Source organism: Eretmochelys imbricata, chromosome 14 (assembly GCF_965152235.1).
Source record: "Eretmochelys imbricata isolate rEreImb1 chromosome 14, rEreImb1.hap1, whole genome shotgun sequence".
Lineage (NCBI taxonomy): Eukaryota > Metazoa > Chordata > Testudines > Cheloniidae > Eretmochelys > Eretmochelys imbricata.
Window position 1 is genome coordinate 42,089,620 of NC_135585.1, and position 26,208 is coordinate 42,115,827.

Genomic DNA, 26,208 nt, shown 5'->3' on the forward strand with positions numbered 1-26,208 from the left:
TCATCCCTATTTTTCAAAGGGGAAACTGAGGCACAAAGCAATGAAGAGACTTACCCAAGATCACGCTATGATTCAGTGACAGAGCTGAGAATCGAACTCAGCACCCATGTTCCCCAATCCAGGGCATCACTGGGATGCTCTCTGCAGGCCAGTCTTAGATATCGCACCCCATCAATATTTTGAGGACCACACTGTATTAAGTTTATGTATCATTGTGGGCCAGGAATTGTACGTAACTCCATGGGAAAGGGCTATACCAGATCCTCCAGGAACCAAAAATACCAGGGGAGGGGTGAGTAAAGCAAAGCAACTCACCATCTATGTCTACACTGCACCCTACGCCCAGGTTCTGACTCATGTCTGAGCCCAAGGCCCCCTTCTGCGTGCACACAGGTCAGTCTGACTCAGGGCAGGAAGCACTCAGGGCCAGGGTCCTAGGATGCTGCTCGGGGGATGGGTCAGAGCCCGACTCCCACTGAGACTCGTGTCCAAGCCCTGTCACTGTGCAGTGTGGACGTGGGTCAAGCCGCAGACCCGAGTCAGAAGGTCTGCACAGTGCAGTATGGACATGTTAGCACAGCTAACCCACACCCAGCATTGTAAACCCAGGCTTCCAATGCAGCGTGGACACTCAAGCACGGGCTTGGAAACACCGAGTCCACAAGCCTGGGTTTACAATGCAGTGTAGACACCCCACTGCAAACTGATCCGCTCCCCAGAAGTTCCACGTCCTCACGGGGATTCGCACACATTGGGTCAAGCTGGCTTTTCCAGAAACGAGGAAACAAAGAAAGGACTTTTGCTCTGAAAGGATGAGCTTGAACTGACTCAGACCCATCGATGGACAGGACCTTCTGGGCTGGCGGAAGCGTTGGAAAGACTCTGACCTGCTGGGGCCCCATAAGACTGACCCGTGACTCCTGCTATGCTCAGTGTGTTTACATTGGTTTCTTGTCTTGGTTTCTCTGTGATGCTTTTACCACAGTAGAAGCCAGAAGTCCTGAGTCCCAGTCCCACCTACTCAACCCACTAGGCCACATTTGCCTCCAGGAACCAAAACAGAACCCGGGAACGCCATGGGCCAGTCCCCTGCTCTAGTTGCTAGCATGCCAAGCCCAGCCAGAGCCAAGGAGAGGACCTAGGAGCCAGGACCAGATGGGAACGGATGGGGCATTACAGGATGGAGGGTTCATACATTAATGGGTGTGCTACAGTACGTGAGGCTATTTATGGTCACTTACGTGTGAGTACAGACGGTCGTATTATTTTATTTTGTTATTCTGTGTGTGGATTTTCTATCTATCTATCTAAAGGCTCAGAAATACAGACTGGGTCTGCTTCAAAGTCCACTGGAGTCAGCTAGAAGCTGGGATATCCAAAGGCGCCGAAGGGAGCTAGGCAATCAGCTTCTACCAACGGAGTTTATCTAAAGACCACTGGAAAGACTCACTCTGGCTGGAGTTTTCAATGGGAGCTGGTTCCCCAGCTCTCTCTGAAAGAGCCTTTCCTCTGACTTCATTGGGTTTGGAACAGGATAGTAGGTTGGGATTTTCAATTTGCAAAAGCCTCGTAATATGGGCTGAAATACTGTGCCCGTTGAAGTCGAAGACAAAACCGCCTTTGATTTCAATGGACCAGGGTGTCACTGCTGGTATTGAAGTTCCACTATTCATAGCGGGAAGTGAGAATTAAGATCTCTGAATTCCGTCTGGCCTTTGGGGAAATCTCCGTCCCAGGGCAGCATTCCTTCAGGCCTTAAGGCAATTAATCCATTACCTGGTATCTTAATCCTTCCCTGCAGTCGCTGCGCAATGTGGCTGTAAATTGAATTTGCCGAGTTGCCTTCTCAGACACGGAAAGGCTGAAATAGGGACACCACCCAGCTCAGAGTTATAGGCTGAAAGCTGTTCAAAGGGGGTCAGTGCTAGTTAACATGAAGTGGGAAAACTGTTTGCTTCTTCCGTATGTTCCTGCAGTTTCTTGATAAAAACAGCACTTTCTTTCCAGGGAATTAACCAGCTGAGGTCTTTCATCATTTGCTAGAGTCCCAGGATGTCCTGAGAAGGGCCCGGTGCTGCCCAGGATGGACACAGCGTGAGCATTAACCATCAAGATGGACGGTCAGGTTTTGAAGCATTTCTTCCTGTGGTAGAGAATTCAGCAGCTGGTGAATGGGGAGGGATTCACAACACGCAGCACGGGGCAAGCTTCCTCCATCTGCTGCCTGATTCCACCTTTCAGCCTTCACCACAGAATTGCACTTGCCAACACAGCAGTGTTCAGCTGGAAAATGACTGACCAGCTCTAGTCTGGACCTAGGCAGAGAGGAAATGAAGAACTAAGCCAATCACTGTGCTCATGTTTGCGTTCAGGATTGTCCAGCGAAGAGAAAACTGCCATTACGACAAAGTGAGGTTGTGTTTGGACAAGGAAAGATCCTGTTGGTCTGGCTGGCTGTCCAGTAGCTGAACTCCATGCAGATGGGACTAGGTTGACACTGGATGGCTCATGCAGGGCGAGGTCAGTGCAGCCACCTCTGGGGTGGGGGCCAGGGGCTGTTTACAGAGGGACCCCTCAGTCATTTGTAAAATGCGAAGAGATGTGCAACATTGATGCAGGCGATCCCGAGGACTCCCCCACAATGCAGAGAGGAGGCGGTGGCTGTGAGCAGCGTGGGGGTTACTCAAGAGTGGGTCAGAGTGGGGTGGAGCTGGGGGGCAGCCCTCGCTCCTCTTCAGCCAGTGGGAGGCAGATGCATCCGAACTGGTGGCAGAGATGGGATCCCAGCTGGGGGTTTGCTCCAGGCTGGGCACAGGCCGCCCAGGTGGGTCTGCACCCAATGTCCCCTGCTGGCCCTCGGGCTCCCAGATGGACGCCCAGGGTAGTATGGGGAGTGGGTGCGGGGATCCTGGAGGGGGCTCAGAGCCCGAAGATGGCAGGGCCAACGCTGCAGCCCAGCAGGGCGTTGGCGGCTTCCAGGCACTCGCTCAGCCGGGCCCCTGAAATGAGAGGGGAGCACTGGAGAGACACCAGCCCGGGGAACGAGGGGAGGGCCTGGGGGCAAAGGGAACAGAGCTCACAGCACGTGCGGGACTGGTGTGGGGGTTGGGAAGCTGGGAAGTAAAGGTGCTGGGAGGGGGGCATGGAAACCCTGAAAGGGTGCTGGGATTGGGATGGGGAGAGGCTGGGGATGGGGGATCTCGAGGGCTGGGCTTTGGGGCCCTGGGGGGCAGGAATCTCAGGAATGGGGACCCATGGGGCACAGGCTCTCAGGGCCCTGAAGGGGGCTGGGCTATAGGACATGGGGGGCAGGCTCATGGCTCTGGGCCGTGAGGATGGAGGTTCCTGGGGCCCAGGCTCAGGGGCCCCATGGGGCAGGGACTCTCAGGGTTGAGACCTTGGACACTGTCCCTGCCCCCCACCCACCAGGACCCCTCTCACCTGCTCAGTCCTGTACCCAGACCACAGCCCTGGCCTCCAGCAGCTCGACTCGTCACGCTACCCCACGGCCCAGTCGTGTAGCCAGACCATGGCGAGCACCGTGGCCCAGATGCTGGGGGTCACGTCCTGTGGGGGGCAGGATAGAGACAGCCTGAGTCAGCGCCCAGCCTGGCCCCCTCCCCTGACCTCCATCCCTCACCCAGCCCTCCCCCTTCCCTAGGGACCCCCTACTCCATCCCCCCACCCCGACTCGGAGGGTTCCTATAGCCCCCGCTCCAGCACCGTGGACCCTCTACCCAGATGCCCAGTGCCATGTCCAGGGAGTAGAGAGATGGCCTGAGACAGGGCCCAACTTGGGCGCCTCCATCTGGCCCTGGGCCCCCACGATCCAATGCTCCGACCCTGTTAGGGGGTTCCCAGCCCCCCGATCTGGGCCCGTCTCGCCCACTGGGCTCCAGGTTCAGGGGTCCTTTAATCCAGTCTCCCTCAGACTCCCCCCCGAATGGGTCGCCCCTAATCTCATCTGGGAGCAGAGAACAGGCCCAATCAATGGCACCTGCCCCAGATCTCTCCCCTCTCCTCTGCACCCCCGCTCACCGCACTGGGTATCCTCCCCCTGGCGTCGGTCTCGCTCACCCCCAGCACAGCAGCCAGCCAGGGGTCCAGGTTCCACAAGACGTCGGCATTTTGCAGAGACACCAGCCTCAGCAAGGGAGACTCCTCCGGTGCCCGCTCTGGGGAGAGACACAGGGAGATGGGGCTGGCACAGGGTTGTGGGTACAGAACAGCGACATGGCCTGTCCAGGCTGGGGGACAGCCAACAGCCTTAACGGTCACCCTCTGTGTGGCCTTAACTCTGTCCCTCTATGGGTGTCCTTAACCTGCTCTTCTGCACCGTTAACCCCACCACAGTCATCCTTAACTCTGCCCCTTCTTGCACCCATGGGATGACAATTAACTTTCAATCCGAGATGGGCACCCAACTCCCTGTGACTGTTCCTGCCCAGGCATTAATTCCACAACCCCACGGTGTTTCTCAAACACAGTCTGTCCCCGGGACTATCCCCCACTACAACCTGCGATACAGACCTATGGCCGGAGAGAGACACGAGAGTCTAAAGGGGTAGCGGGGGATGGGATGTTACAGAGTTTATATGATATTATAGCCATGCATGGGCCAGGGTTACGGGGCAGAGTTAAAGTTATCTGGGCTACAGTCACTTTGTATTTCCAGACTCTCCAAATGCAGGTTTTAAGGCAACTTTAAAATTTCTGCCTTTCGTGGGTTTCTTCGTTTATAAACCAGAAGGTGTGAATAAAGACTTTTGCCCTGAACTCGCCTGTACAAACCTCCAAGCTCAGACCCAGCTTCACAAGGTTTTTTTGCCTGGGAATTTCCCTCTGGCTTTATTTCAGAGAAAACTGCTCAGAGACATTCCTATTACGAAAAACTACTGATCCCCGCCCCACACACACCCCCTTAGCTCACTGACACAAACTCACACCCCAAATTCCACCTTCACAGAGTTTTTTGCCTGGGGGTTTCCTTATTTTTTTATTCATTTTCTTTCGAGATAATTTGCTTCACAACACTAAAAAAAACAGCCAAGAATTCCCCCTCCCTCAGCGACACAAAGGTTTTTCACCCAGGAATTTCCTTCGTTTTCTATGTCGTTTTTAAAGACTTGCACAGCTCCGTGACCTTCAGGGCATATGGGTCTCTAACCCGATGAAGCGTCACCCTGGCGTTTGCCCACCCCCGGAGTCCTGACTCCCAGCCCCCTTCACCGTTCTGGGGTGCCGTCTCCGGTGGGGCCCCCTGATTGCAGGACTGTCTGCCCTTGTGTTGGGCCCCCCCGGCTGAGCTTTGGGAGGCCATGGAGCCAGGACAGGCGCTTGCGAGGGAGGAGATGGCTGGCGCTGGACTTTGGGAGCTGCAGGCATGCGGGGCAGAGGTACTCACGTGCCGCAGCCAAGTCACGGGACAAGCGCCCGAAGACGCTGCGCTGGTTCGGTTCGTCCAGGCGCACTCCGCTCGCCGGCCGCTCGCAGATGGGGTCTATGGAGACCCAGTCTATCACCTCCATATAGTCCATGATGAAATCGAAATTTAGCGAGTAGATGGACAGACACAGAGACAGACGGACACGAAAACAGACCCAGAGAAGCAAAGGGAGGGAAGAGAATTCCGTCCCCCCCCAGACACTTAGAGCCAACACACCGCTGGGACCCTTCCTCCATACCCCCCAGCCCCTTTCCCCGAGCTGGGACCCCCCCACACCCAGCCCCATCCTCCTCTCCCCGCAGCTCCATCACAGCCAGGATCTCCCAGCTCTTGCCCCTTCCCCCCTGGCTGTGACCCCCAGATCCAGTCCCCACAGCCCCATTCTTCTCCCCCCAGCCAGGACGCCTCCTCCAGCCCCAGGGGATGCAGGGGTGGGTGCTGCACTCCATGGATGAGGGCACAATGCTGGGGGGCGAGAGGCCCCTACTAGCCAGGTCTGCTCATGACAGCAATGTGCCCGCCCCTCCTGTCCCTGCATCTGCCCGGGTCGGTCTGTCTGTCTGACTGGCTCTGTTTCTCTCTCTGCGTCTCTCCGTCCTGTCCCCGTCTGGGTCTGTCGGCTGATTCTCGGTCTCTGTCCCTATCTGACTCTGGGTCTCCGCATGCCTGTCTACTTGTGTCTGTCTGTCTGGCACAGACCCCTCTCTTCCGGCTGGGGTGGGGGGCGGTGCTACTCCCCGTCTCACCATGCTAGTGCCCCTGCTCTCCCCATGCCCCGGAGGTATGGGGATTGGGGTCGCCGTCACCCTGGAGCAGGGAGGGGGCAGCACAGCCCCCGGGAGTCAGGGGGGCAGGGAGAGGGGCAAAGGGACATTACCCCATAAACATGATGCCCCCTGCATGCCCCTTCTGGGTCCCCCCCTCTTACACTGGGATCCCCCTGTGCTGGGATCCCTCCCCGGCGCCAGGTTCCCCCCACCTCCCCATACCGCCCCCAGTGCAAGGTTCCCCCTCCCACCCGAGTTCCCCCCACATGCTGAGTCCTCCCCTGGCGCCAGGAGCCCCAGCTGCTTTGGGGGTTACCTGCCAGCGGGACATCCCACCTCACCAGCTGCCCCCGCTCCATGTCCACCCCCACGTAGGCCGTGAGGGAGCAGACGATCCCCGAGCTCAGGCTGGCCTCCAGTGCCCGGCGCGCGTCCCCCTCCGACCCCGCGCCCACAGCCCACTCCAGCAGCAGCGACTTGGCGGCCAGCCGATGAACGGGCAGCCTGTGCCAGGGAGAGAGATTCACGGGGTCAGCCCTGGACACCTGGGTTCTAGCCGCTACGGAGAGGGGAGCAGGGTCTAGCTGGATGGGGGTGGGTGGGTGCCAGGACTCCTGGGTTCTATCCTGGCCCCGGGAAGGGAGTGGGGTCTAGTGGTCACAGAAGGGGGGCTGGTCCCATCCTGTCTCTGTTCTGCTGGGGTGAGGACGTGGGGGGGCAGGACCCAGCTGCCTGGGGTGGGGGATGGGAGCCAGGGGAGCATTGCTGTCACCTGTCTCCATCCTGTGGCTGCAGGGAGAACTGCGGCATCTCCTAGTAGGTCTGGTCCTGGATGTGATACTGCAGGGTGATGCCCCCCATGGGAATGTCTGGGGGCTGTGGGGAAAGAAAGGTGGTCAGAGGTAGAATGCAAGAGGGGAGAAGATGCCCTGGGACCCCTCAGACCCAGCTTACAGAACAAAGGGGGCAAATACACCCAATGAACACCACTTGGGGGGCTGGCTTAGTAAGCCCAATGGCCGTCATTAGGGTCCAGAGATAACAATCCCCACTGAGCTCAATGGGGCTGGGGCAGCTCAGAGACTTCCAGCCCAGTGGCTATCATTAGAGATCAGAGTTATCGATCCCCACCGAGGTCTCGTCTACACTACATACCTTGGTAGAACTACATCGCTCAGGGGCATGAAAAATCCACACCCATGAGTGGCGTAGTTACACGGACCTTAGCCCCCCGTGCAGACGGTGCTACGTTGGCAAGAAAGCTTCTCCCGTCGGCTTAGAGCGTCTTCACCAGACGTGCTACAGCGGTGCAGCTGCACCGATGAAAACTTATAGTGTAGACCTGCCCTGAGATCAATGCAGCCAGGCTGGTACAGAGACCTGCCGCCCAATGGCCATCATTAGGGGTCAGATTTAACAATTCCAACACAGATCAATGGGGCTGCAGTAACACAGAGATCCCTGGCTCAATGGCCATCGTTAGGGGTCAGAGTGAACTCTCCCCATTCAGAACAATGGGGCTGGGGTAGCTCGGGGAGCTCCAGCCAATGGCCATCATTAGAGGCCAGAGTTATCGCCCAGGAGGGGACTGTGGGGCTCCTGCTTCAGTCACTGACCCCGAGCCCTGGGGGCACCCCAGTTCGGGGGACCTCGCTCTCCCACCTGGGGCTGCCCGCGGAGCTGGGCGTAGACAAGGCACCGCTGCCCAGCAAAGATCACCTCGGGGTCCCAGTGCAGCAGCTCCGCCTGGATCCCAGGGGGCAGATCCCAGCTCAGTGAGATCCCGGTCACTGCCAGCTGCAGGGCCCACTTCAGAGACTGCGGCACCTGGCAGGGAACCGGCACACACATGGTGGGCCAGGACACCTGGGTCCTGTCACCAGCTCTGGAGGGGAGTGGGGTCTAGTAGGCTAGAGTGGGGGAGCTGGGAGCCAGGATTGCTGGGTTCTCACCTTGGGCTGCATGCAGTCCTGTCCGGTGATGAACTTGGCGCTGCCCCCGACTGCCCGAGCCATGTCTTTGATCAGAGCCGTGGAGGCCCCGTCCCCAATGCCGAAGGAGAAGCACCTGGGGGGGGGGGCAGAGACCGGAGGGGGAGGGGCAGAGCTGGTGGGGCCCATCCAATGCTGGGTGGGGGCAGGGCAGTTGGAGGGGGGCCAGTAGGGCTGGCTGGACTGGGGGGGGGGGCTCCCCATGCTCGTGGGGCTGGAAGGCAGGGTGAGGCAAAGGGTTGGGCAGATGTTGGGCACTATGGTGGTGGGGGTCCACATGATGGCAATGCTAATGGGGGCAGGGCTGGGGGGGGTTAGGCACCCCCAGTTACCTGTGGGTTCTCTGCGATTATGTCCTGGTTGTTCTCTACCTCCCCGTCCGTAAACACGAACAGCTGAGGGGGGGAGAGACGCTGTCAGAGCCAGGGACCCCAACCTCCTCAGAGACACCCCCTCCCTGTTGGGAACGGGAGCAGCCCCTTGGAGAGTCTGCCCCACTGACCCTCCCAGAGACCCCCAGCCCCATCCCTCCCCTCCCAGAGATCTCCCCTGAGGGGCTGACAGACGGGGACTGCTGACCTCCCCTATCTCTGTGACCCCCAACCCCGAGGCATGACCCCAAACCATCACCCGTTCACCGGCCCCTGGAGACAAGAACCCACCGACTGCTGTGGCCACTTTTCCAGGAGCTCCCTCCTGACCCCCCACCAGTGACCTCCCTGCCCCTCCCGGCTGCAGGGCACCCCCCAGAGCTGGGCACAGCACAAAGCGCTGCCCCTCCAGCTCTATACAGAGGTACCTCCCCCCCCGGGCTGCTACGTGCCACGCCCTGCTCACACCCCCAGGGGCAGTGGCCCCCCATCTGGCCCAGAGCCCCAGGCCCACTCCGAGCAACCCCTTGGCCCCGCTCGGCTGCCCCCCAGGGCCCCCAGCCCCTCTCCGATCCCCTCTCCCAGGGTCTCCCCCTTGAACAGCCTCTGAGGGGAGTGTGGGGGGGAAGGTGGGCAAAGAGGGGCCTGTAATGGCGTATGGCCCACAGCGACAGCTGGGAGCAAACACCCCATGGGCGGCAGCGGGGCACTGGGAGTGGGGGGGCGCTCAGAGTTATTGCAGAGAATCCTTCCCAGGGGGCTGGCTGGGGGGGGTCTTGCCCCCATCCTCCGGGCAAGCTGACCCCCACGTTTGGGGTGGGGAAGGGATTTTCCCCTGGCTCGGACTGGCAGAGACCCGAGGGGGTTGGTCTCCCTCGGCAGCCTGGGGCACTCACTGGTTTGAACCGGAGCAACTGGGGGGAGTCGCTGTGACCTGACGCCTGTAACTCAGGGTTTGGGGGTGCCGGTGACTCAGCCTGAGGGGTGGGGCTGTCCCCGGGGGGAGCGAGGAGCTGGGGCCTGATGAGATGATCAAGACGGTCCCTTCTGTCCTGAAAGTCTGTGAGTCTGTCCCCGCAGGCCCGCATCCCTCTCTGCGACCCCCCACATCACCCCTCGGCCCCACAATCACTCTCCAGGCCCGCCCCAGGATGCCCCTCCGGCTGGCCCCGGTGCCCCAGCACCTGGCGTGGGTGCCCGTCCCGGCAGGGGCTGCGGTAAACGGCTCGTAGCGGCTCCAAGATCTCGGTGCCCCCCAGGTTAGCCTGGAGCAGCCGGAGGCGCTGCAGGGACTCGGCCTTGGTCTGCTGGGTATTCTCCACGCTCTGCCTGCGGGGGGCGCCGACAGGTCTGGGGCTGGGACAGCCGGAGCCAGGGACACCCTGCCCCCAACCAGCCCTGCCCCCAACCCACCGACACCCCTGTCCCCCAACCAGCCCTGCCCCCAACCCACCGACACCCCTGTCCCCCAACCAGCCCTGCCCCCAACAAACAGACATGCCCTGACCCCCAACCCACAGACACACCCTGCCCCCTAACCAGCCCTGCCCCCTCACCCACCGACACCCCTGTCCCCTAACCAGCCCTGCCCCCAACCCACCGACACCCCTGTCCCCCAACCAGCCCTGCCCCCAACCCACCGACACCCCTGTCCCCCAACCAGCCCTGCCCCCTCACCCACCGACACCCCTGTCCCCCAACCAGCCCTGCCCCCTCACCTACCGACACCCCTGTCCCCTAACCAGCCCTGCCCCCAACCCACCGACACCCCTGTCCCCCAACCAGCCCTGCCCCCTCACCTACCGACACCCCTGTCCCCCAGCCAGCCCTGCCCCCTCACCCACCGACACCCCTGTCCCCCAGCCAGCCCTGCCCCCAACAAACAGACATGCCCTGACCCCCAACCCACAGACACACCCTGCCCCCTAACCAGCCCTGCCCCCTCACCCACCGACACCCCTGTCCCCTAACCAGCCCTGCCCTCTAACCCACCGACACCCCTGTCCCCTAACCAGCCCTGCCCCCAACAGACATGCCCTGACCCGCAACCCACTGACACCCCCTAATCAGCCCTGCCCCAAGCCCCAGACACCCCCTGCCCCCTAACCAGCCCTTCCCCCAACAGACAGACATGCCCTGCCCCCTAACCAGCCCTGTCCCCAACCCACCGACACCCCCTGCCCCCAACAAACAGACATGCCCTGACCCCAACCCACAGACACACCCTGCCCCCTAACTAAGAGACACCCTCTGTCCGCTAACCAGCCTTGCCCCCTAACCCAGACAGCCCCCTCCCTGCCCTTCGGACTCACGGGTAGAAGGATTCGAACTCAGACCCAAAGCCATAGATGTTGAAATAACAGCCCAGGGGCAAACTCTTCAACAGGAGGACCAGGGTCTCCTGGGGACAGACAGACGGATGGAGAGTCAGCCCCACGGGCCCAGCCAGCCTGGGCTGCTCCCCCGGCACGGCCCCACAGGCCCATCTAGCGCGTCCCTTAGTGCTGTTGATGCGCTGGTGAGACAGGTCTCTGCGTCCATGGGGCAGGCCGTGCTGCCGGAGCGGCCCAGAAGAGGACGAACTCCCCGGCTGGCTCTGGGCCAGCACCACCTCGGGCACTCTGGGCAGCAGGGTCATCATCACGGCCAGGTCGCCCATCGGGAGCCTGCGGGGAGATGGGGGCCAGCCCCCAAACAGGGTGGGCATGGGGTCGAAACGCTGTGAGCCACCCCCTCAGAGCCCCATGACTGTCCCCAGAGACCCACCCCCACTGCTCTGTCCCTCCCCACCCCCTCTCCCCTTAAATCCCCCCCACCCCCGTACCCAGCCCCCCAGTGCCTGCTCTCCCATCCCCAGTTCTCCCCCATGCCTCCCAAACCTGCAGTGCTCCCCAGTGCCCGCCTGCTCCCAGACACCCCGTCCTGCCAACGCCAGCTCTGCCAAGATCCCCCGCTCCTGTCCCCCCACCCTCGCCTGCCTCCAGATTCCCCCAGCACCCACCTACAGCAGCCCTAGGACTCCCCATTCCCCCATCATCCCCCTCATTGCACCATGCCCCCCCCGATCCTATGTCACCGCTCAGCACCTACCTCACCCTCCCCAGATTCCCACCCTATGGATCCCCCTCTGCGCCCCCGCCCAGGGGTAGTAGGGTTCAGGATCCCCTCCCGCACCTGGCTCGGCTCCGGGCAGCCCGGCCTCCAGCACCGCGCTGGGTTTGGGTGGCTCCGTGTAATACACCAGCAGCTCCAACTCCCTGTCCCACGGGGGGGCCTGGGCCAGCGACACCTGGGGGGCGACAGACACACAGTCACCTCCACACGGTTCCGGGGGGGGCAGGGTCCCGCTGGCTCTCGCGCCCGGCTCGGCACCCCCCAATGGAGACGGGGTGAGGGGCAGACCCTGGGAACGCTGGCTGGGCCCCCCGGGTTAGGTGGAGAAAAGAGAAGGAAAAACAACCCCAAAGGCCAACGTGGGAACTTGGCTTTTCCTGGTGAAAAATTGCAAAAGTTTGACATTTTGGGGGAGTCTAAATCTTTCCAATTTGGGGGTGACATTTTCCTGGTCCCCCCACCTCCATTTACTTCCATTGAGAAACAAGGAGAGGGAAAATCCCAGACACTAAAGACTTACAGAGCCCAGCGACTGCCAGGGATTTCATCCCCAAACTGGCAGATTTCTGGGAAATTCCCCAGATCCGTTGCTGTCACTCGATCCCCCACCCCCTCAATCACCCAAAGAGTCTGGCACATGCTCCCCCTTTTGGGACCCACCCCGCCCTACACCACATCTCTCACCCCCGGGACCTTCCCCCCACCCACAGCCCCGTTCCCTGGAACCCACCCCTCAGCCCAGAACCCTCCCCCTGCCCCACCCCCAGCACCCTCCTCCCAGCAGGGATGGCTGGGACCCAGGTGTCCAGGTGAGCCCTTACCTGGGCAGTGGTTAGGTTCCCGGCTGTATAGCTCAGGGGGGTGAGGGGGCAGTTGGAGAGCACGTGGTCGATGCCGTGGGGCGACTGCAGCATGGCGCTTCGGCTCAGGGTGTAGGGCAGCTCCCCCTGGAGGACCCGTGGGACCTCCTGGGTGATGTTCTCCCCATCCCACCCTGCAGAGAGAGACACAGGGGTGAGGGCCAGGGGGCTCGGAGAGTGGGGGGAAGATGGGAGGTATGAGTTATTGGGGGGGTATTGGGCTTGGATATCAGGGGATTTTGGGATGGCTGGGGTGGGTCATATACCCTGGGGCGGGGACTGCAGACCCTGGGGGGGTGGGGCACACTTACCTCAGGGAAGACAGTAGTGGCCTATGGGGCATTATGGGGGCTATATGGGTCTTTCACTGTGGGGTACGTAGAAGGGGCTATGGAGGTTTCAGGGGGTACAGGCTGCGGGGTCACTCACAGTGGGGTGTGTAGCTGGGGTTCTGGGGGCTACGTGGTACAGGGAGCTATGCGGGATCTAGGGCACCTAAAGGTCTGGTCTCAACATGGGGTATATAAAAGGGGTGCAGCATGGCTGGAAGCACACAGCTGGGGTACAGGGGAGTATGGGGGGATCTGTGGGTCTCACCATGGGGCATGTGCGGGGTGGGCGGGGGTCTGTTGGTGTCACAGTGATGGGGGAAGGGGATCTGTGGGTCTCACCGGAGGGCACGGAGTGGGGACAGGGGGATCTGTGGGTCTCACAGTGGGGCATGTAGCAGAGGCGCAGGGGGATCTGTGGGTCTCACTGTGGGGCGTGTAGAGAGGGTGTAGCATGGTCGGTAGCACGTAGCGGGTGGCCCCGTCCCCGTACAGCTCTTGTGCCTGCCAGGAGAGACAAGGTCACCCCGAGATCCCTGTCCCCCAAGATCCCCTGCCCCCCCCAACCAGCACATCCCTGTACAGCTCATGCACCCGCTGGGAGAGATGGGGTCATCCCGAGATCCCTTCAGCCCGGTCCCCTCCTCTCTCCCCCCCGGGACCCTTGCCCCCAGCACCTACCTCTTCTCCTGGAGCTGGGCCTGGATCCAGGCCCCCTGCAGCCAGGCCTGGAAGGCGTCGACAGCCGCCTCGGCGTCCACGGGGAATTTGAACACAGACTCCACGGGCCCCAGCTCCTCGTTCCTGCAGAGCAACTGGCAGCCCATGTCCGCCACAAAGCCTCAGATCAACACCGACACCGAGCTGCGGTGCAGGGGCACTGCGGGGAGGGGGACATCAGCCACAGGCCCCCCACGGGCACCGGGGGGAGGAGCCACGTCAGCCATGGGGCAACCCTCCCCCACAGCCCTGACTCACCCGGCTCCTTGGAGCTGGTCAGGAGGCCGCAACTCATCATCTCGGCTCTGGGGTCGGGGATCTGTGTGAGGGGAAGGTTGGGGGGTGAGATACGGGGTTCCCATGGAATCTGATGGGCACAGGGTGCCCTGACACCCCCACACACACACACCCACTCGGCGATGGCTCTGAGACCCCAGCCCCACCCCTCTGCTCAGCCAGGTCCTGTGGCAGGGAGTCCCACAGGCCCAAGCTCCTAAGATCAGAGTCACGGCTCTGCCGCAACTGCGCCAGCCCCCCGCAGGGAGGGGCAGGCAGGGACTGGGGTACAGCTGGCAGTTGGGGGATGGAGAGAGAAACATAGGGGGGTGTATGGGGATGGATGGACAGATGGAAGGAAGGAGAGGTGCAGGGGTCAGACAGACAGACGGAATGAAGGGGGATGGGGGACTCGTGCGTTAGAATGAGGGAGCTAGGAGCCAGGACTGCTGGGTTTTATCCCCAGCCCCTGGGGGGGCCCCTGGAACAGCGACAGGGGTTGCAGGGGACCCGGCTCGGTCACTGGGGGGTTGTTAACCCGGCTAGGCCCTTCTCCCCACTGTCGCCCTGCAGAGAAGCAGAGGTTTGTGGAGCAGGCTCCAGCTCCTGGCCATTCTTGGCAGGGACACGGCCCTGCTATTTACTCAGCTTTCACCCCAGGCGGGAGCAGTCGCCATAGACCCCCCGCCCCAACGGGGGTGAAATCCAGCCCTTGGCCGTGCCCAGGGGCTCCTGGCGTTCTTGCTCCACGCCCCCGAGCCGTTTGCCCTGGGCCTTGGATTTGCTGCCTTACGACGGGGTTAGAGGACGGCAGCCGGTTGATTTCTCCCGCAGCAGAAATCTGGCTCTGAGGCGCGCAGGGAGTCTCTGCGGAGGAGCGGGAGCTGAGGGTGGGATAGAGGCGAGGAACGCCAGAGCTGCCCTGAGCGAGAGGGGCTCCCAACCCCACTCTCTGAGCCTCGTTTCTGCTGGCCACCACTCCAGCTGCCTGGAGAATTCCCAGCTGGAAGGTGGGACGGGGAGACTGGGATCACCTGGGGGGCCGGGGGGGGGGGTGTGGAACGTAGGCAGATTTCTAGACAAACCTCCCGCCCGGCTTCACACATGGCCCAGGATGGAGAATCCACCCGAGCCCCCGGGGAGTTGGGCCAGCAGCTAATTCCCCCCCTCCCCGCCAGACAGGTGAGCCTCCCTCCTCGCCTGAATTCATCTGCCTGCAACTCCCAGCCACAGGACAGACCACGTTCCCCCCGCAGGTATTTACCGCCTCTCTGGGCTGCGGCTCCCTAGGCTGCGAAAGGGCTGAGGCCAGGGCAGGGCTCCAGCGGGGCGCGGGGGCGGGTCGGCTGTTCCCGGCATTGAACTCTGATGCCTAATTCCCCGCCCGGAGGAAGGGAGTCGGCGTGAAACTTCGGCCGATTCACAGGCGGCGGCTCCTGCTGCAGCAGCTGCTTCTTGGGGTGCGGCGGAGCCGCAGGGCGGGGTGGGCGGGGGTGGGGAGCTCCGACCCCTCACGGGACCCAGCGGACCCCAGGAGCCTGTGGGGAGCAGGTCAGGGCCGGTGCGCCCCCCCCCCCCCCGGTGCAAAAGGGGAGGGCTGAGATTTGTGTCGTCACACCGGCCGGGCGCCACGGGGATGGCCCCTGGGAAACCCACGCAGGGAGAAGCGCGGAAAGGGAGGGTGGATGGGGGGGGGGCGGAGCAGAAACGTTTCGGGGTCACCTCCCTCCAAACACCCCCAAACCCGCCCGGCACGCAGGGCCCCGCAGCCAGAGTCGGGGGATGGGCCCAGACCAGGGGGTGGGGGGCCCTGGACACGGAGGGGAAGGGGGGGCTGGGGCCCGATCCGCACCCCCGGTACCTTCTCGCTCGGTCTCTGAGCAGCGAAGCCCTGAGCCAGGCTGGGAGGGAGAGTGTCCCCGCGAGCCCCGCCCCCCGCCAGGGAGCGTCTGCAAACGCCTCACCCCCCACCCAACCCAGCCAGGGAGCGTCTGCCAGCTCCCCGTCCCCAGCTTCTAGAACCCAGGGACCGTCTGCACAGTTCGCTGCCCGCCCACCCGGGAGCCAGGGACTGTCTGCAAACTCTTCGCTCCACACATCCTGCCATGTCCCCCCATTGAACTGGGGCTGGGGAGAGGGGGTCTCCAAACTGCCCCTTGCTCCTTCCTGCCCCTTTATAGTGCAAAAAGCAGGGAGGATTGTGGATGCAAATGTTTCAACTCCAAGATACGCCTTTCCCATCAGGGTATTCACCCCACACTCTCCATCCAGGGGCAGTGGTGGAAGAGGGGGGAGAATCCGTCAGTCGACCATCACACCTGCCTCTCAGTAGCGAAAAGGCATCCGAGAGACATGAGGAAGCTCGGCCAGATGTGGGGAAGGCAGGGGGGAGTTTTTCCACCCACCGCGTTTCCTCTGGGGTCTCTGCAGAACCTGCTTTTAATGTCCCGCTGGATGGTGCTGGATCTGCCCCCCCGGCCCTGAGTCCTCTGTGGGTGGGAGCCCAGAGCTGGGGCAGAGAGAGGCCCCCCTCCACACACAGCCCCACCCCCACGGACCTCTGGCCAGGGGGGAATCATTGTAATGGGGAGGTGGGAGGTCAGTCTCCATGGCCCCTCCAGACCTCTCTCTCGCTGCTGAGGCTGTCAGTGAGGTAGTGCCCAGGGGGATGGGGGCATCTTCTCCCCTACGGCCAGAGCTGGGACCCACCAAATGGACCCCACAAGCAGGCTTCAGCTGGGGTCGCTCTTCCACCCCCACGGAAGTGGCTCTGGACCGTAGCTGCTGCTGGGGCAGGTTCATAGGAGGCACCTGTGAACGGGGCAGCCTGACCCCCCCAGGGGATGACACAGGGGGCACCCAGGGATCCCCCCTTCCTTGCAATTCCAAACATCACAGTGTGAAAGGAGGGGGATCCCCACCCCCCACTCCCTGATACCCCCTCATCCTCGCTGCGAGCCTCTCAGCAAGGAGAGGAGAGGTTGTTACCTGCGGGGGACTCCAGCCTGGGCAGAATCTGGAGAGAGAAGAGAAGAGAAGAGAAGAGAAGAGAAGAGAGCTCCAGGGAGGGGATGGGGGTGCAGAGGGATGGAGGGATGCTGGACGGGGGGATCTCCAGACAGACAGACAGAGGGATGCGGGCCGAGGGAGGTCACTTACCCAGCACAAGCAAAAGGAGAGTTTGTGCCATCCTGAGCTGGTTGCTCTGGGGTGGGAGCTGGGTTCTCAACTCAGCCACGGCCCCGTCTGGATGCAGGGAGGGGGACGGGCCCTTCCCCTCTGATGGAGGCAGAGGAAGTCACAGCCTTAGGCGCAGTCACCGATCAGCTCAGAGGGCCATTGCACTGTAACTGCAGTCCTCTTACTTTAAAGTGTAATGTGTATCCCTCTTTTGTATTTATATAGGGCTCATGTTGAAGGAGATTTTTGTCCACCCACTCTGTTCCTGTGAGACACTAGGGCAAATTCTCCAAAGTCAAGTGAGTTACACCAGATGTGAATTTGGTCCAATGTCCCTTTGTAACATCAGTACCCAAGCTTGTATCCCAACTTGATAATCACTCCATAGGAAGGATAAATAAGTCTTTAATTTAAATACTCAGATCCTCAAACCATGAGCCTGGGATTTATATTGCATATTAGACAAAAAGCGCACAATAAAAATCATATCGTATGAGGTGATCAGGTCCCTCATTCACATTAATTGCTGTGTTTCTGTGTCTTGCTATCACTGTACACTGAGTTGAGTATGTTGTGAAATCAGTAACTTGAATTATTCTTTTATCCTTGTGAACCATCAAAGGATATTTCCTGAATTGTTTCAGGTGCTCCGATGGTCCAGTGAAGCACAATCTAGAAATTCCATTTGAAACATCCATGTTTGCCAAGAGAAACCAAAGCTACCAGTAAAATTCTATTCAAGTATCAGGGGAAAGGAAGGTGTATTAACTGTATGGTGATCACAGTTAACAAAAATTATCTCTCTCTGTGTCCCCAGACACATCTATCTATCTAATCTAATTTATCGTACTATCTAGGTATTCCAACAACAAATATATTCAGACTAATCAAGTGCATAGTGTCTCACAAAAGTAGAATTCACAGAATAAACTAAATTGGTTGAGAATGATTTGGGGACATAATCTTCCTTGTACATATCACTTTCATAACCTTTAACATTTTGAAACAGCCTCCACCAGGCCCAAAGTGATAGCTATCCACAAAAGCACCACATTTTGGTGGCATTTCATGATTCTAACACCTGTGAGTGCATGGAAACGTTAGAATTTACACTCATGAAACTCAATGGGCTCAAGATTCAATGGAAACATGGACACTGCTTATGTGAATCAGTGAGTGACCACTTACAATGATCTTTATGTGAATATTAGGTAAATCAGATGGCACAAAATCTTAACCAGTTCCATGTTATTTTATGAAGCGATATTAATTGTACATAGCAGATCCTTATGTTTTAAGTACATTTGGTAGACTGGATGCTAATCTACTGTAAATTGGCAGTTGAAGGTCTGGCCCAAGACAGCAGGCAAGCCTCAAAGGGTTTGAATGTTGGGTTAAGATAAAATTCTGGACATTGTAAGGTGAAATCCTGGCCCAACTGAAATTAAGTTCTGTCGTTGATGTCAGTGTGGCTAGGATCTTCTTATGATTTTTAACGTCTGTCTCACAATATTTGTTGTTTTTCTTCAAATCTCAACTGCTTGAATCAACAGATCAGCTTTCATATTTTCTTTTACATAATCATTATCCCTCTCTCTTCGGTAGTTCTTTTCATCCATAGATCACAAAGCACTATATAAAGGAGGTGAGAATCATTATCCCCATTTTACAGATGTGGAAACTGAGGCACAGAGAGAAGCCATTTGTTAGGGGGCTTATTCCTTCACCCACTTACTTCCCTGGTCCTTCTCACATGAACAGAGAGCAACAATACCCGAAGTCCAAAGGTGCAAACAATTCGATGTTTATTGGGGTGAAGTTCCAGCAAGCATGATTCCAGTTTCCTTCCTTAGTGTCCCTCTTCCCAGCTCTGATACCACAGAGCCTTACACCTGTCTCCCTCTTCCATTCCTGCCGTTAGCCAAACATGATTCCAATTTCCCCATCCACAGTTCCCATTTCCCCCTGCCCACACACCCACACACCCACCCACTCACTTCCTGATTGACTGCAGACTATACAGCCCCCTAACACCATTACTTGTCCAAAGTCATCCACCAAGCCAATGGCAGAGCCAGGAATAGAACTAAGAAAAGGAGGACTTGTGGCACCTTAGAGACTAACCAATTTATTTGAGCATAAGCTTTCGTGAGCTACAGCTCACTTCATTCTCCTAGTTACAGTCCAGTCCTCTTGCCACCAGGGCACACTCATGGTTACAGAGAAAAGCATAAAAACATGAAGTGCACCCTACAGACTCAAAAACCAGACAGCAAATCAAAAGAACCCAACATTTATTATTTAAAGCCAATCTCATGATTTCTGACGACGTCTCCTCTCCTTGCTGAGATGCTCGCAGCGAGGGTGAGGGGGTATCAGGGAGTGGGGGGTCGGGATCCCCCTCCACTCACACTGTGATTTTAAAGGTGAATCAGGACTAAGATTCTGGATTCAGTTTTGACATCATCAAAATTTTGCAAGCTATTCTCACATATTTGCAGTCCAAACCAGCAGAATCCGTGTGAAATCAATCTTTCCAAAATTTTGGAATGCCCGTGTACTAAAAACAAAGAAAAAAAGAAGCCTACAAAAATACCCATCTGGGTTTTTACCCAGTCTGGAACTGGAACCGGAACTTTATTCTGAATCCCCTTCAAAATCCACTGGGGTCTTGATTTGAGGTTCCTGTGGGTTTATCTTACCTCGGTTTGGAAGGGTTAAATTTTTATCAGTAAATGTCGGGAAATGCCAGTTTCGCCACGCAGAACGTCAACCGCCCCCCCCCAAAAAAAGGTCCAAAAAACCAGTTGTCGTTAAATAATTATTCTTTGACCCACCTTGTTGTCTGACACGCCACAGTAATTTCCCACAAGTGTGAAAATACAAATAGACAATATTTTTTTTAAAAAATGCTCACAAATAAACCTTGATATTCTCTGTCAAAATTATAAAAAATAAAAATTGAATTCTGCCAAGCCTGTCGATGTCTCTATCCTCTCCACAGGCCAGGCTTTAATAGAAATAAATAATTGGCACATGTGCAATTTGTTTCATTTTAAATTAAATACAAAGTAAGAGGATAACAATGCATAAGGGCTGGATTTTGAAAGGTATTTAGGTACTTAGTGAGGTTTTAAAAAGTATCTAGGCCCTTAAAACTCATAGAAAATCCCATTAGGCACCTAAATACATTTAACAATCTGGCTGTAAATGTTCAAGGATGTGAGACACTAAGGACCAGAATGTTAAAGGTATTTAGTCAACTAACTCACACTGATTTCCATTGGAGTTGGGCAGCTAATTATCTTTAGACTTCTGGCCCTCAGGGATTGTTGTTGTTTTTTCAATACCCTATCAACTTTGGTATATCTTCCATGTGCAGACTCATTTTTCTTTCATCACATTTTCTGTGACAGCCAATGACTTCCAGCACATTTTGAAAAACATCGCTTCCCTGAATACATGTTTCAGGGCTTCTTTTACCTCTGGGTTCCTCAGTGTGTAGATGAAAGGGTTCAACAGGGGTGTGACAATAGTATTCAAGACGGTGACTATTTTGGTCAATTCCAATGAGTTCTGCATGGAAGGGTTGACATGTAGGAAAATGGTCGAACCGTACCAGATAATCACAACTGTGAGATGGGAAAAGCAAGTTAAAAAGGCCCTTCTCCATTCCTTATCTGATGGGATTGTCAGTACAGTGGAGATGATGTAAAGGTAGGAGAGCAGGGTTATGACACAGGAGCCCAGGATGACGATGAAGGAGATGATAAAGGCCACCAGATCAATAAGGTAGGTATCTGTGCAGGAAAGAACTATCCACGGTGCTAGGTCCCCAGAGAAGTGATGGATGACACTAGGGCACAGAAGGACAACCTGGTGATCAGAAATGCTGGGACAGAAATAGCCAGGAAACCACACAACCAAGAGCCAACAGCCAGCTGAGCAGTCAAGGTGCTGTTCAGGATGGAGCTGTAGAGCAAAGGATAGCATATAGCCACATAGCAGTCGTAGGCCATGACAGCCAAGAGAAAATCTCTGTGCATCCTAGGGAGAAAACAAAATACATCCGTAGGACACAGCTGACGAAGAAGATGGATTTGCTTTGGGACACAAGGTTGGCAAGTGTCTTTGGGATACAAGCTGTGGTCTGCCATACCTGCGGGAAGGAGAAATTGCAGAGAAGGAAATACATTGGGGTGCGAAGGTGACGGCTGGTTGCCACTAGGACTATGATCGCCACATTTCCTGTGACAAGGAAGAGCACAAAGAGCGAGATCTGCAAATATTGGGTCCCAGGAAATCCCAGGAGAATAAATTCCTTCACACTGGTGTGATAGCCCTTTTCCAGTGCGGTCAGCTGTTTTACCTGCCAAAACAAATGAAGACATGAAATTAAACTGATTAAACACAACCGTGGCTTTGTGGGATACAGATGATTTTGATGCACAGAAAGAGCAGATAATTAAAAGAGGCAGGAAATAATGGTTTAAGGCTGAAAATATCCTATTGCTATTACATTTCTGGAGCCTTCCTGCTCACAGGGTGAATTTAAGCTTGTCCTAAATTTTCCTGTGGAAACTTTTTTTCCAGTGGAAAGTGGCTTTTGGACCAAAAAGAAACTTTCCGGATAGAAATTCCATTTTCAGGTGTTCCTTGAAAAACACAATTTTTAGTTTTTGTCAATGAAACATGTTTTTTCCACGGTCAGCATCCAAAGCCCAAGATTGATTTTATTTTAATTGATATTTTTGTTGTTTTAAATTGAAAATGTTCAAATAAAAAGTTGTTTTCTGGATGTGTGCGTGTGGGGGGGCGGGAATGGGAGTTGTCCTTTTGACAAAACCCTGAAAAATGTCAACAGAAGAAACAACATTTTTCCTGTAAATTCTTCAGGATTCAGGAGCCAAATCATTTTCAAATGAGACCTATGGGTGTTAGGCATTCAGCACAATCTGAGATTCCTTTAGAAGTGAACAAAACCCCATCGTCTCTTTTGAAAATCCCTGCTAAATAGGGTGAGCTTTTCAAAAGTTCTCAGTATAGGCCTATTTCTGCTCCCGAGGAAGGAAGTCAATAGGATTTTTGTCATTGAGTCAGTGGGAGCAGACTTAGGTCAATACTGAACACATGAGACTTGTACCTGTCAATTTCCTTCCTACAATGCAAGAGGACATTTAATTCCTTTTGTGCAGAAAGTCTCAGGTTCTAAGCCTGCTGAAGTCCCAAGTTGGAGTGGGGATGTTATACAAAGTTGCAGTTCAGAGGACAGCTACTCAATTTTGGAGCATAAATAACCATTTACATCTATAAACCAGCATTCATTTTGGGTGGTTGAAAATGAGTCAGTTGCAACCTCCTTTGACCAATTGAGACTGAGGTGTGCAAGGCCATGCAATGCGCCAATTACAGCAAAGTTCAGGGCCAGAGAGGACCAAAGAACATAGGAAGCAATTTTCCTAAACAAAATCACAAAAAATGCATCCCTTTTTTATCAGAATTTTAAATTCTGATGAAGAATTTCCTCAAAACTGTGAATTTCAAACATTTTTGACCAGCTGTGCCAGGAGTCTGCAATTCTTCTGTCCGTTTAGTCAGTGGAACATACTTCTCAACCAGAACCGTTAATAGAACCCAGGAGCCCTGATTCTCAGCCCTCGCTCTGCTCCAACCATGATCCTAACTCCCCTCAAAGAATGGGAATAGAGCCCAAGTGTACTGATTCCTGGTCCTTTGATACAACAGCTATTCTACACATCCCTAAAAGAGCTCGGCACAGAATCCAGGTACCCTCACTCCTAGACACCTGTGCTAAGCAACAGACAGCAAGCCCCACAAATACAGCAAAACTGTAATATGCCGAGTTTCTAAAACACCTTCAGAAAAAAATACCAGGTTCCTAGTGCTGGCCAAAATATGTGGACAAATTGGAGAAAGTCCAGAGAAGAACAACAAAAATGATTAAAGGTCTAGAAAACATGAGCTATGAGGGAAGATTGGGGCGGGGGGGGGGAGGAGGGAAAGGGCTTGTTTAGTCTGGAGACGAGAAGACTGAGAGGGGACATGATAACAGTTTTCAAGTACATGAAAGGTTGTTACAAGGAGGAGGGAGGTAAATTGTTCTCATTAACCTGTGAAGTAGAACAACAAGTAACGGGCTTAAATTGCAACAAGGGCAGTTTAGGTTGGACATTAGGAAAAACTTCTAAATTGTCAGCGTAGTTAAGCACTAGAATAAATTGTCTAGGGAAGTTATGGAATCCCTATCTTTGGAGATTTTTAAGAGCAGGTTAGACAAACACTGTCAGGTGCCACAAGTACTCCTTTTCTTTTTGTGAATACAGACTAACACGGCTGTTACTCTGAAAACTGTCAGGGATGGTCTAGATAATACCCTTTTAACAAAGTTAAAATAATTTTCTAACCTCAGATCAAGTTTGGTGGTTGCTTCAGATATTGATGGAAAATACAAGGTCTTTGGGAGAGGAAGAGTTATTTTGTATGTTTGCAAACTCCCTTATGATTAGTTCTCCACAGAATGTTTACATCCTTTCTGAGGTCTTATGAAAAAGTCACACATGAGGTACTTTCTGAGGAACAGTTTATGATCCCGTGGGTGGCTGAAATTTCTGTTCAGCTCGCAGTTGCTATCATGCATTACATTTGTTCTTGTTCACTTTTGCTTGTACTAACAGAAGAAACTTCCAGTATGGGCAGGCTGTTCCCATAACTGCTTCTGCATGTGGCCTCTTACAGCTCTTTCTGAAGGATGAGAATTTGGTGAGGATTACCATACACTCGAGACTGAGACAGTCAGGTTTATTCATTCAAACCTTTCTTTGAACCAAAAGCAAGGCCCTGCACGTTACAATTACCATAAAAGTAATAAGAAAAGGAGTACTTGTGGCACCTTAGAGACTAACCAATTTATTTGAGCATGAGCTTTCGTGAGCTACAGCTCACTTCATCAGATGCATACCGTGGAAACTGCAGCAGACTTTATATATACACAGAGAATATGAAACAATACCTCCTCCCACCCCACTGTCCTGCTGGTAATAGCTTATCTAAAGTAATCTTCAGGTTAGGCCATTTCCAGCACAAATCCAGGTTTTCTCACCCTCCACCCCCCCACACAAATTCACTCTCCTGCTGGTGATAGCCCATCCAAAGTGACAACTCTTTACACAATGTGCATGATAATGAAGTTAGGCCATTTCCTGCACAAATCCAGGTTCTCTCACTCCCTCACCCCCCTCCAAAAACCCACCCCCATACACACACAAACTCACTCTCCTGCTGGTAATGCATGGTAAAGCAATGAATGACAGATATACAGAAAAAGATATTGCCCAATTACCTTCTCTTGGGGGCGTAGTCACTGTCGATTTTTCCTATGAGGGTCTGACTATTCCCTTACACTCTAGCATATTTATACCTTTACACGTTATCTGACCATCCAATCAACATTAAGCATTGTGTCTTACTTAACCCATAGTATATACATGTGCAGGCTTCAGTTTACAAAACTTTTTCTGTCCAGGCTACTTTTATGTCATCGTGTCCCTTTTCCAATTGGTTTATTTACTTGGATCGTATCACTCAAATATAGGGACTTTTCTGTTTTTCACAATACAGGGACGTTTTGTGAAATTTTTATGTATTGTACTGATTAAATTCCTTTTATCTATGTCCTTCAACACAGTACAAAACACCTTTGTCTTACCCAGCCGCTGTAAGCATTCTTTAAAGAAGTCTCTCCACTCGGACGAATTTCGCAAGCAACACTCATGTCGAGCAAAAACTTGGCTGAAGCCAGTGAGCTTAGCATAAGTATTACCTTGGCCTGTCCACATTTCTTCACCAGACTAGACCCATGTGTAGGACTCTTCCAACACCAGGCACTGGTCACTGTTACAGATGCTTTCCTTAGACTCCAACAACAGGGTGCAAACTGGTGACAAATGCAATGTTGATATTTCTCCACCACAATGTGAGCAAAGACTTACTAATTCATATCATACAGGTCATCAACTCACTATATCAGCTGTAGATTTCTGTCAGCCTATGTCTTTGGTCCTGTGTCCCATGCTGAGATGAGGAATCGAATTCAGCCGCTGCACTACTGAAGACCTCCTTAAGTGATTCTGTGAGGGTTAGGTGTAAGGTAAGTACTTCTCTGCACAGGACGATTTTCACCCTAAGGCGTACGGAATCTGCCCACTGGCTCTGAACTGCAATAAGTCACAATTTCTGTATTCTAGCCACAAACACACATGCTCTCATCCTTGCAGCTCATTTACATTAGGAGCTCTGACCTATCACTTAGAATGGGGTGTCCATGTTGCCAAGCCTAACGATGTTATCATGAATCTCTCACTGAGTTGAGGGCCATAAAGTCACAGATCCTGATTCTCTTCGCACATGTATTACACTATTATGGGGAGTAGCTTCTGCTTTAGGGGCCAGTCCTGCCTCAATTAAGTCCATGCCAAAGTGGACTGGTATTTTCAAATGTGCCTAAAGGAATTTAGGTGCCCAAATTTCATTAATTTAAATGGGAGTTGGAAACCTAACTCCCTTAGTCGCCTTTGAAAATCCCAGCCTAAATCTCTGGAAGGGGAAGGGAGATCAGGTGCATAATTTCAGCAATTATTTTACCCCTGACTTAAATTTTATTCAGTCCTTAGCCCAGCAAATTCCCATTGTATTTACCAGGATGATGCCTGATATTGCTCAGTAATTTTCACTGAGTAAATTTCATGTGAATGGCCATATTTTGGCCAGCACTAGGAACCTGGTATTTTTTTCTGAAGGTGTTTTAGAAACTCGGCATATTACACTGTGGATGGCAAATGCTCTGAGCAGTTCAGGATTTCATGAGCACAATGACAACCCGGTGGAACTGGATAGCTAAGCACCAGGGCTGAGATCCTCAAAGGTATAAAGGTGCTAAAGAGACAAACAGGTGCCTAGCAGGATCTTCAAAAGCACCTTGGTGTCTAACTTCCATTGAAGTCCCTAGAATTCAAACTATACTACATTCAAGCACACTAGGGAGCCTTAGGGTAAAATTTCCTAAAGCACCTAGGTGACTTAGGAGCTTAAGTCTCATTGGCTCTTTAGGCAATTAGCTGCACTTGAAAATTTAACT

The 26,208-nt window shown here is 54.8% G+C and overlaps 2 pseudogenes; both read right to left on the reverse strand.

Annotated features, from left to right (window-relative positions):
* Positions 1 to 2,919: 2,919 nt before the first annotated feature.
* Positions 2,920 to 16,676, reverse strand: LOC144274063 (von Willebrand factor A domain-containing protein 5A-like; annotated as a pseudogene).
* A 3,762-nt stretch (positions 16,677 to 20,438) lies between these two features.
* Positions 20,439 to 24,846, reverse strand: LOC144274064 (olfactory receptor 6F1-like; annotated as a pseudogene).
* Positions 24,847 to 26,208: the final 1,362 nt, after the last annotated feature.